This window comes from Pinus tabuliformis, chromosome 5_2, assembly GCF_031772625.1.
Source record: "Pinus tabuliformis cultivar Carrire ecotype Pingquan chromosome 5_2, CPIR1, whole genome shotgun sequence".
In the NCBI taxonomy this organism is placed as follows: Eukaryota; Viridiplantae; Streptophyta; class Pinopsida; order Pinales; family Pinaceae; genus Pinus; species Pinus tabuliformis.
In genome coordinates this window covers 327,731,099-327,744,398 of record NC_142306.1, presented here as the reverse complement: position 1 = coordinate 327,744,398, position 13,300 = coordinate 327,731,099, and the positions used below count along the sequence as shown (strand labels likewise).

Here is a 13,300-nt window from a genome sequence, read left to right as displayed (position 1 = left end):
TGACATTGATCCAAAAGGGAGTATAGCTTTTGAGAGTGATATTACCTCCAATCCTGCCAAAATGAACCCCACATGGCAACGTTCATTTTAAAGACCTCCTCTTAAAGGATGAGTCCAACATGCTCAATGATTTTGGGCATATCTGAGGGAAACAAAGCATGCTGGTGAGCCAATGTGTGGAAATCCTTCCAAGAGCATGCCACTAGATAATAGAGATCATGCCATAAAAGATGCCCTTCTTACTTAAGGTTAGGCCAAGAAATGTGGGAGCTCTGTAATACAAGTATATTGCAACCTCTATCTCTAAATAGGTCGCCTTGCCAAATCTCGACCCACTCTACTATTGGTTAGATTTCATTTGACCTACGTAAGGATATTCTAGGTGGCCTAAATGCTCTTGGAGATAAATGAGTTTGTAGCCTGAAACTAACAGGGGGAAGAGATAATGCCACACAAACCAAAGACTTGTTGAACCTTTCCCACATGTTGGGTGTGTTGACTTTTGGTAGCTATGGTCAGTGTTCAAGTGTACCTAATTAAAGGAAATAAAATCATTATTTTTGAAGCTCATGTAGGCTCCAAAACACTGGTCGGTCTTGTTACCTACCCAAAGTGGGTCTGAAATTCTACTGCAACAACTGATTTATTTCACCTACTTATTCTTCACAATAAGTTATTTACGAAATCCCTTCAACAAACATTAAAATAAATTCTACTGCAGTTATCACATAATTACATAGAGAAAATAACAACGATATACATGCACAAGAACCAATCACATCAACACAGTTGTTTTTGGACAATTGACCTCGGAAAAAACACAATGTGGGAAAACAGGTGCAGCAGATGAGGGTTTTATTAATCTTCAACAACAATCGCTTTACAATGAATGGTTCTGCAGAGAAACTGAGAGAAAACACTTGAGACTTTCCCTTGGAAACTTTCTGACGCCCTGGAGACCCTTCTCTCAATTCTGCGTCACTTTTGCGTCACTCTGCGTGGTTCTGCGTCAGCCTGCGTGAGGGTTGCGTCTCCCCTGGACCGCGTCTCCCTTTGCACTATTGTCTATCAATGCCCATGTGTCACTTCCTCCTCAGTCATCGACTGCTGTTGATGCCCTCCTCTTCCTCCACCCTGCAACCCTCCCTCTGAAATCGATCTCCTTCTCTTTGAGAATCGATTTTCCTTGGGAGACTGAGTATCTACCAGTGTGTCTCCAAATGATCCTCAAGTCTTCTCTTATACTTTTGTTGTTGATGAATCAACGACCAAGATTACGTCTCTAATCAATGACAGATTAAAACAGACTTGATCCTCGTCTCTTAGAAGCTTCTCACCCTTATCTTTATTAATACCCATTAATATTTTTTTGCTAAGTTTAGACTTTGGAATCCGTTAAAAATATTAATTATTTTAATAACTCCTCATCCGGGTCGAATTTCTCCAAACGATTTCTGGGTCTTGGATATCTCATGTGCCTTAGCCTCTCACCAAACTTCAAGGCGAGAGCACATCCGATGCTACCCAAAATCAACACTTCCTCTTAGCGAGGAATGTGTTCTAGCAATGCTTCACCATAGAAGCATCACACTGATCCTCTGCATTGGTCCTCTGTGCTGATGCTTGGCTTGCTGCCCCACATCCACTGCACTGTTGCTTCTTGTACTACTGCCCATGACACTACCATTGTGACTACTACATCTGTACTGCAGCTCCCTCTCAACATGCTGCATCATGCTGCCCATTGCACTGCCACTACTAATTGTTGCACATGCAACTCTCGATACTTTTCCATTTCTGCTACTGAAATGGATTCTTGACCATCCCCATCTTCTCCCTGAAGTAAACAAACTGTGTTCCTCCTAGAGCCTTGGTGAGGTTGTCTGCCATCTGTTCTTCTCTAGGAGTGTACCTCAACTGTACTGCCCCTCGTTGGACACAGTGTCTGACAAAGTGACACTTGATATCAATGTGCTTCGACTGATCATGAAATACTGGATTTTCAAAGAGCTTGATGCAACTCTGATTATCACACAAAATCCTAGTTGCTTCCATCCTTCTCCTGAACAAATTCACAAGCAATTTCCCATGCCATATGGCTTCGCACGAAGCTGTGCTAGCTGCCATATATTTTTCTTCAACTGAGCTCAGAGCCACGGATTTCTGTTTTGTACTACACCCGGAGGTCATTCCTGATCTAATGTTGAAACAATACCCAGTTATACTTTTCCGATCTACTGAACTTCCAACCCAATCTGCGTCAGTGAACCCACTCAGCCTGATGTCATTGCCTTGGGTGTACAATAGTCCATGCTCGACTGTTCCTTGTATATACCTGAGAACATGTTTGGCTGCTGCCCAGTGCACCCTCTTGGGTTCCACCATGCATTGACTGAGGGTGTTGACAGCGTAACAAATGTCTGGTTTGGTATTGGCCAGATACATCAGGGACCCATAAGCTGTGTGTACAAGGTGGGATCAACATCTTTATTTTTTGATGCATCAATCTTCTTCCAGTTGGTGATCATTGGAGTAACCATAGGTCTACAGTGCTGCATCCTGAATCTCTTCAAGATCTTTGTAGCATATCTCCCTTGTCCAAGGAAGATCTCACCTTTCTGCTGCCAAACTTCCAACCACAGGAAATAATGCATCTGCCCCAAATCCTTCATGTTGAATTCTGTGGCTAGGTTCTTCTTGCAGTCTTTGATGAGCCTGGATGATCCTGTCAGGAAAAGATCATCCACATATAACACCAGAATTAGAGGCTCATTCTCTACGACAAGATAGTAGAGATTAGGAGCTGTGTCGCTCTTGAGGAACCACATCTTCTGCAAGTAGCCATCAATTTGACTGTACCATGCTCTAGGTGTTTGTTTAAGCCCATACAAGGCTTTCTTTAATCTGCATACATGAGATTTCTTCTCATGTGTCTCAAAGTCCTCTCGCTGTTCAATGTATACTTCTCCTTCTATCACCCCATTCACGAACATCGTCTTGACATCCATCTGGTGAATCTCCCACCCCATCTGTGCTGCAAGGGATATCACGGTTCTAATAGAAGTATATATGGCTACTAGGGCGAAGGTTTCTTTGTAGTCTATCCCTTCCTTCTGAGCATACCCCTTAGCCACAAACTTGGGTTTGTATTTCAACACACTGCCGTCTGCAACATATTTGACTTTGTAGATCCATCTTGAACCTACCAATGACTTGTTTTGAGGCCTAGGTACCACTTCCCAGACATCATTGACCATTATAGGACTCTATTCCTCCACCATAACATCTACCCATACTTGATGCTGAACGACCTCCTGAAAACTAGAGGGTTCCCCAACCTGAGCTACTAGGGCCTTGTATTTGTCTGGCTGTCTTCGCTCCCTTTTATCATTCCTGGGTGCACCATTGAAGCCCTCTACATCTCGTAGAATCTGTAGGAGTTCCCGACTCATTCTTCCACTGGTAGTGGGTACATCTATCAGCTCTTCCTCTTCCTGAGATTCCTCCTGTTTTGAAGCTTTTCCTTTAGGAGAATTGCTGGTACTAGTTTCTACTGGTCGAAGTGATTGGACCAATGGATTGTCTTTTCACTGCTCCTTTGAAGGCATTTCTCGCGATTTCCTGAAAGCTCTGTCCTCAATGAACTTTACATCCCGCTGAACTACTACCTTCCTACTCCCTGGAAGATAGACTCTATATGCCTTAGCATTCTCGCTATATCCCACAAGATATCCTTTCTCAACAGTTTGATCTAATTTCTTTCTCTTTTCTTCAGGTATACGACAATACGCCAAACTCCCAAATATCCTGAAATGGCTGACTTCAGGTGTCTTCTTGGTGAAGACCCTTTTCAAAGTGATTTTGCCCAATGCCCTTTGTGGAGTCCTGTTCTGGACATAAATTGTCGTGCTGCATGCTTTTGCCCATAGGAATTTGGGCATATTCTGATCATACATCATTGCCCTAGCTGCTTCCACAATAGTCCTGTTTTTTCTTTCTGCTATTCCATTCTGCTCTGGATTGTAGGGAGTTGTCCTCTCCCTTTTGATGCCTTCCCTAGCGTAAAAATCTGTGAAGTCCTTGTCAACATACTCCCCACCATTGTCTGAGCGCAAGAATTTTATCTTCTTTCCTGTCAGATTCTCTACTAGAGCCTTGAACTCTTTGAATCAACCAAAAACTTTATCCTTGGTTTTCAGAAAGTAGATCCAAGTCTTCCTGGAATGGTCATTGATGAAGGTGATGAAGTATTTGACACCACTAAGAGCTTTTGTGGACATAAGTCCGCAAATGTTTGAGTGTATCAATCCTAGAACACTTTGAGCACTATTGTTACTTCTGGAAAACTCTGCTTTGGCATACTTGCCCAGAGCGCACCCTCTGCATACATCATCTCGTTCTGTACTTAACTCTGGAACTCCTCATACTGTTTTCCTGAGAATTCTCAGAGCCCCATGGTGTAAGTGTCCCATCCTTCTGTGCCATAGTTCATTCAAATCTTTATCTCCATTGCTGCCTATCAGTGCCATTGGAGACTCTAGCTGTAATCTATACAGCCTGTTACTTCTGATTCCAATCTGGGCCTTCTTTTTCCAATTCGGGTGTTTGGCATATACTTTCTCCTTAATGAAGAAAATGTTACAACCTTTGTTTTGAAGTTGAGAGACGAAGAGTAAGTTCATCCCAATCCTGGCACATGCAACACATTTGTTGCTCGAAGCCTCTCTCCTGCTTCGATTTGAAAGACTACAGTACCTCTTCCTACGAGGGTACACTTTGCCTTATTTCCCATGGTGATCTAAAAATTCATCCTTTCTTCCTGATAATTTGAAAAACATTCTCGAATTCCTGTCATATGCCAGGAAGCTCCACTATCTATATGCCAAACCTCAGAGGCAGAGCTTGCTAGGCAAGCAACTTCTTCTTCCAGTCTGGAAGCTAACATAGAATAATCGTGATCCATGTCCCTTGTGCTTTCTTCTAGAAATCTGCGTGAGTCCCTTTGAGTTGATGCCTCTGCATCATGGTCCTGACCTATAGCTGATTCTTCTCTCCTGTTGCTGGATCTCTGCTCTGATACCATGTGAGAATTTCTGATCTGAAATTCTACTACAACCACTGATTTATTTCACCTACTTATTATTCACAATAAGTTATTTACGAAATCCCTTCAGCAAACATTAAAATAAATTCTACTGCAGTTATCACATAATTACACAGAGAAAATAATAGCGTTATACATGCACAAGAACCAATCACATCAACACAGTTGTTTTTAGACAATTGTCCCCGGAAAAACCCAATGTGGGAAAACTGGTGCAACAGATGAGGGTTTTATTAATCATCAACAACAATCGCTTTAGAAGGAATGATTTTACAAAGAAACTGAGAGAAAACACTTGAGACTTTCCCCTGGTAACTTTTTGACACCCTGGAGACCCTTCTCCCAATTCTGCGTCACTCTGCGTGGTTTTGCGTCCCTCTGCATGAGGGTTGCATCTCCCCTGGATTGTGTCTCCTTCTGCGCTGTCTCTCAATGCCCCTGCATCACTTCCTCCTCAGTCACTGATTGTTGCTGGTGCCCTCATCTTCCTTCGCCCTGGAATCCTCCCTCTGAAATCGATCTCCTTCTCTTTGAGAATTGATTTTCCTTGGGATACTGAGTATCTGCTGGTGTGTCTCCAAATGATCTTCAAGTCTTCTCTTATATTTTTGCTGTTGATGAATCAACAACCGAGATTAAGTCTCTAATCAATGACTAAGATTAAAACAAACTTGATCCTCATCTCTTGGAAGCTTCTCACCCTTATCTTTATTAATACCCATTAATATTCTTATTTTCCTAAGTTTAGACTTAGGAACCCATTAAAAGTATTAAATATTTTAATAACTCCTCATCTGGGTGGAATTTCTCCGAACGATTTATGGGTTTTGGAGATCTCATGTGCCTTAGCCTTTCCACCAAATTTCAAGGCTAGAGCACATCTGATGCTACCCAAAATCAACATGGGTGACCCCATAGCAGGAATTTTTCTCCTAGATATCTCTTCTACCGACAAGCAGTAGCCCCTGCCAGCCACCAGTGTAGCCGATACATTGTGCCATTTGATCTCTGCTCCTTGCATTAGTCATATGTCCCCTCACCCATTTGTAGAGAGCATATGTTAGAAGGTGGTTAATCCAACACAAAAAGTATGCTTTTCATTGTGCAATCAGGTGCTTATGTTTGTTTTTCCTTGGGCATCTTGGGCACAGATTGTTGGGTGACTTGGAAGAAGGAAGGGTTTTGACTGTGGTTTTGTTCGCTCACCTTAAATGGAGGGTTTATCCTCAATCCTAGTCCCTTGGGATCTCCCCTATCGGCCTATGGCTTTAGGAAGGGCATTAATTGGGAAACCATGATTTTGTGTAGTGTGGTCCTGTTTTCCCGACCTACATTTTTCACCCCCCTCTGCACATTACAAGCCCTATTTCCTCATTTTCCTTTTCTAGGTCCACAAGGCATTGACACACCCCGTCCCCTTATTTGCATGTGTGAGTTATGCTTGGAAATGTTGCCCTGCAGGTTGATGCAACTAAAAGAATGTTAAAGCATATCATGGTCACAAGCAAGAAATAAAAGAAAAAGAATATTATAAAATGCAAAAGATGGCTAGGAAATTTAATATAACATGTGGGCAAAAGCCAAGCATGAGCTCAACCCCTTATTATGGCCATCACCATGGTTCCTACGGTCCTATGAGTGCCCCTACATCATTAAGGAACCCATGCACATCCCAACCCTTGTTGGGCGATAAACTGCCCCACCTTAAGGGGGTAATCATTGCTTATATTATATACACGATGCTCTCATTCCCTGGAGCCTCGAGCAATAATACAAAGGAAAATGAAGAAAAGACAAGAGGCAAATAAAAAAGGGTGGAAAAACAAAGGTTGAGGTAACTCATGTATCTACAATTGTTCTCTCCTACATCTATAGACCCAATATGTGGACATCCGTCATCATTGCCACCTTTGTACCCATGGCATTTGGCATCAAGACCCTCGTGTCCCCGTCCATTCATCATCATTCACATGACACCTATCAAATGAAGATGTACTAAGGAAATGTCTTTCCTCTTGGGGGCTGGGAACACGTAATAGTATTATTTATTAGCCACTCCTACCTAGGGAGGTAACACTATTATGAGATCAAAGCCACAAATTTGGAAGGGAAGCCCACTATGAAGTCTCAATGTGCCCTTGATAAACAAGCTTGATTCACTTAGATGCACTAATGAATTATTGTACCTAATGGTGAGGATGCAACACTAGACATTATATGTAATTGGCAAGTGGTTTCATCACGGGCTAGACAACTTAATTGCGGTCCACGTCCACCGGGGATCATATTGACACCCCCGGTGAAGTGTTGAGAGCCATGGGACTCCCATCATGTGTAGAGCATCATTTCATGCCATGGGCACCCTCAACACCTTCAACAGTTTGCTCATTGCCCCACTTTATTCACGAGATGATGCACTTGGACCAGTGTGCCCCAGTCAGCTTAACATTGATCACATTGTTTGGCAGCTGATCCGAGGCCTAAAGGACGTTTGTCTCACTGCTTGAGACATGGGAGGGCAAGCACCATCTTTAGTGCCCTCAATATTGAAGGATTTCAGGCTATCCTATCATCAGAAGACCCATTGGACTGTTTTCTATGCCCCAAACTCACTTTGGGGCCCCATGTGATGACTTGCATGGAGAGTTAGGGACCATCCCCTACTTCATGATTTATGGAGTCCTCTCGCACACTTTGGCACCTAGACGACTCAATGTGGTCCTCCAATGGCCCTACATCAGTATGACGTCATCAATTTTGCTAGTATTTGGATGGTTATTTCATAATTTGTAAAAGCTACTTGGTCGGCTTGTGACCAAGGCATGTATCTTGCTTAATTTTATAATGTTAAGGGGCTCTTAGGCTAATAATTCAACCTACTAGGTCTCATATAAATAGAACTCAACTTCATTTGTATTGGATCATCATCACACTTGGAATTTTGACCTTCTTGGCAAAATTCTCACTTTTTCTTTGGATTGGCTATTGGATGTCTTGGATGCATTTCAATACTTGGAGCTATAATTCGGTCTTGTTTAGAGCCATCTCTTGATTTGTGGATGGATATATCATATTGTCATCTTGTAAGTGCCTCTTGTTGAAGTTTTATTCTTGAAAAATGTCTAATGTATGGAATTGTTGCAACTAGATTAATGTTATATTGTGCCCTAATTGTTGAAGATTTATTTTGAAAGCTATTTGGTTGGCAATTGCACATGTTACTCATAGCATGACATGTGATGAATGTTCCTAGTGGATGAAATTTTGTTTTTCTCCATAAAACTCCATAAATTTTGAGTGGGTAATTGTTGAGGGTTGGTAGCTAGGGCATCAATTCTTGACCTCCTTAAAGATGATTATGGCAAATATAAAGCATCTAGGACTCCATAAGCCCAAAGGAGAAGGCATTGGTCCAAACCATTTGGTGATCAAACCTTTCTCTCTCCATATTTTCTCCTTCTAAAATTTCGGTCCCCTTCTCTTGGATGGCTAGGCTAGGGCATAGAGTGAAATTCATTAGAGGGAATTGGTGGATTTCGAGAGCATAATCATCAAGCTTAAGGTCTTGTCTACAAGACCTCAAAGTTTGACTGAAGTGAACAAAGTTCGTCCTAAACGTTAAATGCTCCAAAAGACTTGGAATATGTCGATCTCCATTGAGATACAAGATTATATATTAAATGTATGAATAAGATGATACAATTGGGAATGAGGGTCCTGTATATATAGCCAAGAAGTACCCTTTCACGAAGAGTCATCCTTGTAGAGACATGCCTCTTTCTTTAACTAATTATTATTTAATTACATATTATTTTGATTGTTATTTATTATCTATATTTATTATTCTTACATAAATTATGTTCATAACATTGCTTTTCCCTTCAAAAAGCTTTGTCCTCAAATGTTCATAACATTGCTTTTCCCTTCAAAAAGCTTTGTCCTCAAAACTTTTTGATGAAAGGACTTGATCTCTTTTTCTGCTACGAATGTCTTCTTGTCTCGGGACAATCATCTTTGTTGATACAAGTTGTTATGATCCTTGGAGTGACATATAAAATTGTCGCATGGAGGAAGGATCTGGCCATCCTAAATTAACCTTCTATGGAATCCTCTGATCACTGTAATTTTGTGATGAATAGTTATCATAGGTTTGGATTTTACAAACTTCAGTATTCTTTGGAACATACCTCTGTTGCTTGTGCTCTGAGTGATATTGGTATGTGGATTGATTGGAAAGTCTGCTCTTATGATTCAGAGGTTGATAAATAGTTCTTCTGGTTGGACTTTCCTTTATCATTTTGGCAGCTTCCTAATTGCCTTCAGGTCTTGCCGTTGTTGAGCTGACATCATCATTTGAAATTTCTGAATCTTCTGATCACTGGAATTTTGTGATGAATAGTTATCAGAGGACTGGATTTTACAAACTTCAGTATTCTTTGGAACATACCTCTGTTGCTTGTGTTCTGAGTGATATTGGTACGTAGATTGATTGGAAAGTCTGCTCTTGTGATTCAGATGTTCATAAATAGTTCTTTTGGTTGGACTTTCCTTTATCATTTTGGCAGCTCACTGATTGCCTTAAGGTCCTGCCATTGTTGAGCTGGTATCATCATTTGGAATTTCCATTGTTTGAACTGCCACATTTGCATAAGTTTGAACTTTCTTTGGTTTCTCATCTTCTGAGTCAACTTTATTACCTAACACTATTAACCCGAGAATATCTATCAGAGGTGATTATGTATCTATCGGGCTTCCTCCCATTGGTGAAAGTCCATAAAGAGCAGGGGAGACTAGCTAAGGTGTGTAATATTCATAATGGGGAATTAACAACGAATAACATAAAGACATGCTCATGAACAATACCCAAAAATGGAAATCATACATAAATGGCAGATACACATATATTGGCACCAAAATTGGGTCTTTATATTAAATTTTGAACTCAATAAGTACAATATAGTCGGGGAAAGAGGAGCCTGGGTTTGCTAGAACAAGCAAGCAAAGCCCCAGGTCGAGAAAACACTGCCGAAGTGCACAAATATCAGCCCAACTAAGCTCTATGCAGACCCAATAAAATCTTGCTCCTGCTGCTAGAAGAAAATGGTAATATCTGCCACTCTTGTGCCTAGCTGGCATCTTTCCACAATGTGCTCAACCAAACCCAGAAAGGAATCTGCCCCAAACCAACCACTAGGAAAACCCACAAAATGGTGCAAATTACCAGCAACTACTGTTTGGAAAGAGACACCTATTTGAGCCCTCTAAACTACTCAGAAAATTCTGCCAAATTAATCTTAGCCTCTCCTCAGCAAACCCAAAAAAACCCAGAAAGGGTTTGGTCTAATTCAAACCTTAGAATTTTGCCCCAATTTCCACTTGCTCCTCCAATAGGTGGGAAATTCGTCCCACCTGTAGATCTTCCCTCACAACCCCAACAAATGGATGACAAAGGCTAGCAAAATTTCCCTCTGGTAGCCTCCATAAATCCCAGCTCTATCCATGCCCCAATTGAGCCTCTCCTCAACTCCCACGTGTTGCCCGAAATTAGCTTCTGCGCAGGCCCACGTAGTCCTTGTAAAGGTGATGCTGCCACGACAAAAAATCCACTGGATTGTGACCAACCAACACTCCAACTCTTCAGCAATTTTGTAGCCCAATTATCTCCCTACAATCCCGACAAGGTGTTGCCCCACAATCGTCTCTCCCAAGTAAAACGTATTCCTCTTCTGCGTCTAACCTGCTGAGAAAAACCCACGACTTTGCTTGAATAATCACTGGAACAACTTTGCAATATGAAGTGAATCTCCTCCTGGGGTTGGCACTCGAAGTCTCCTGAAGGTATGTTGAGATTTCCATTTGGAGATCTCGTTTGCTGAACAACACTCTGTTGACCCAGCTAAACAGCTTGAGCAAATACTGGTTTAGATGATAAATGAGCAAAAAGTTCCCAAAATGAGGCCATCCACTATTGATTTGTGATAGCAACGGATGTGCTCTAGCCATGAAAATTGGGGGAGAGGCTAAAGCACATGAGATCTCCAAGACCCAGAAATGGTTTGGGGAAATTTGTTGGGTCCCTATAATACTAGTGATTACCCCATTACTATTGTAATTATACCCCTTATTAATATTGTTGTGCCCCTATTATCCCCATATTGTTATTACTGTGCCCCATAGAATCCCTCTATTGTTATTTTTGTGGCTTTATATTATTATTGTTAGGTCGGCTGGGTTATATTGTGACTCCTTAGACTCTTATATATAGAAAGGAGGTTTTGTCATTTGTATCATCCTAGAATTGTTCATTTATGTAATGTAAATGAGGTTGCCCCCTCGAAGACGCTGAATTCTAAAGCGTTGATCTATCTTTTCTATCTTTTCTTGAGCTGGTTTCATAACATTTGGAATTAGAGCTTTGGATTCTAGGGTTTCGCTGCTCCAAACAGGTCATCGTGGCATTTTCGCTATAACTTTTTTTTCTGCAACGTTTCAGAAGCTAAAAAAAAAACTCATTTGAGAAGACATCGCGCTGAAGCTCGGGTCCGAATTTCAGAGCTTTTTGCGCTATATTTGCGGAGATATGATCTGAGGAAGTTGGTCTTTTTGCAGACTCCTGAATTACATTCCAAACAGGTGACCTGGGGAAAATCGTCATAACTTTCTCTCTGAGCATCGGATTGAAATTTCGTAAGAAGGTATAGAAAGAGGACGGACTGTAGTTTCTTGTATATATTTTGCAGAGCCAAAGGTCGAAACAGTGACTCGTGGCACGTCGTACAAGTTCGCTCTACTGAACTAGTCTATAATCAGGTCACTGTGGGAGATTTCGCATAACTCTTCCTTGGAGAATCCAATTTGGATCAGACTGGTGGCATTGGAAAGAGGACAAAGAGGGCTACTGCAAGTCACAATTTCAGAACTGGATGATTTGAATGTACAGAGATACATCAGAGGCAATATCGAGCTCCTACAAAGTGAAAAAAGGTGTGTAGATTCTTTTAAATTTTTGCTTAAGATTGGTTTGAAATTTATTTTGAAGGAATTCAAAGGGCATAGTAGAGCATTATTATCGGTAACTGATGCCCCGAGGAAAGAAAATGCAAACACCTAGTAAGGAACCTGAAAGCTCTAGCATGACTCATGAAGAAGAGGAGGAAATGCAACATGACATATCAAAATTACAAGACCAAGTGCAACAACTGTCCCTTGCACAAAAAGGAACAAAATCTAAGATGGATGGTTTAAAGAAAGATGTTGAAGTTAAGATGGATGGTTTAAAGAAAGGTTTAGAAGCTAAGATGGACTGTTTAAAGAAAGGCGTAGAAGCTAAGATGATTGACGTGGAAGCTAAGATGGATGATTTGAAGATAGATTTGAAGACAAACATGGAAGATTTGAAGACAGGCATGGAAGATTTGAAGACAGATTTAACAAAGTTTCTATAAGAAATGATTACTAATGGTGAAAGGGTAGTAAAGGAAATTCATGATGAGAACAAAAGAAATGTTAATTATGATTTCATAGACTCTAATGTTGGATCGAAGACCCACCATATTCCAAAACTCGATATGAGGAAGTTTGATGGCAAGGATCCCGCAACATGGATATTACAGATGGAGCAATTTTTCGATCTCAATAATGTGCAAAACACACAAAAGGTATGTATTGCAACGTTATATTTGGAACCAAATCAGTTTTTTATGGTATCAATGGCTTTGCTCTCGTAAACAATTTATCACTTGGGCAATTTTTACGGAAGAATTGATAGCACATTATGAGGATACAAAAAACAACACTTTCTTTAGCCAATTGATAAGTCTCAAACAAAAGGGTTCAATAATGGAGCACATTGAGGAGTTCCAAAAGTTGAACATAAGGGTAAAAAATATTCCAGAGGAACAGAGGATTGATGTGTTCATAGGGTCTTTAAAGGATAATATCCAACATGATGTTCGCCTTTGGGAACCTGATTCATTAGAGAAGGCATTCTGGTTAGCAAGAAAAATAGAAAGCAAAATTATGGCAACCAGGAAGCATACCACTCACAACTATAAAGACGGAAGTGTTGTTGCCCCTAGTCTTCCACAACCTATAAGGTTGACACCACAACAATTGGAAGAAAAAAGAGCAAAAGGGCTTTGTTACAGTTGTGATAGCAAATACACTAAAGGTCATAAGTGTGCTAAGAAGAAATTA

General features: G+C 40.9%; 1 protein-coding gene across 6 annotated transcripts in view; it reads left to right on the top strand.

Annotated features, from left to right (window-relative positions):
• The window catches only part of LOC149158830 (uncharacterized), a 523,084-nt gene that overhangs the window by 151,082 nt on the left and 358,702 nt on the right, over positions 1-13,300 (top strand). The window lies entirely within an intron of this gene.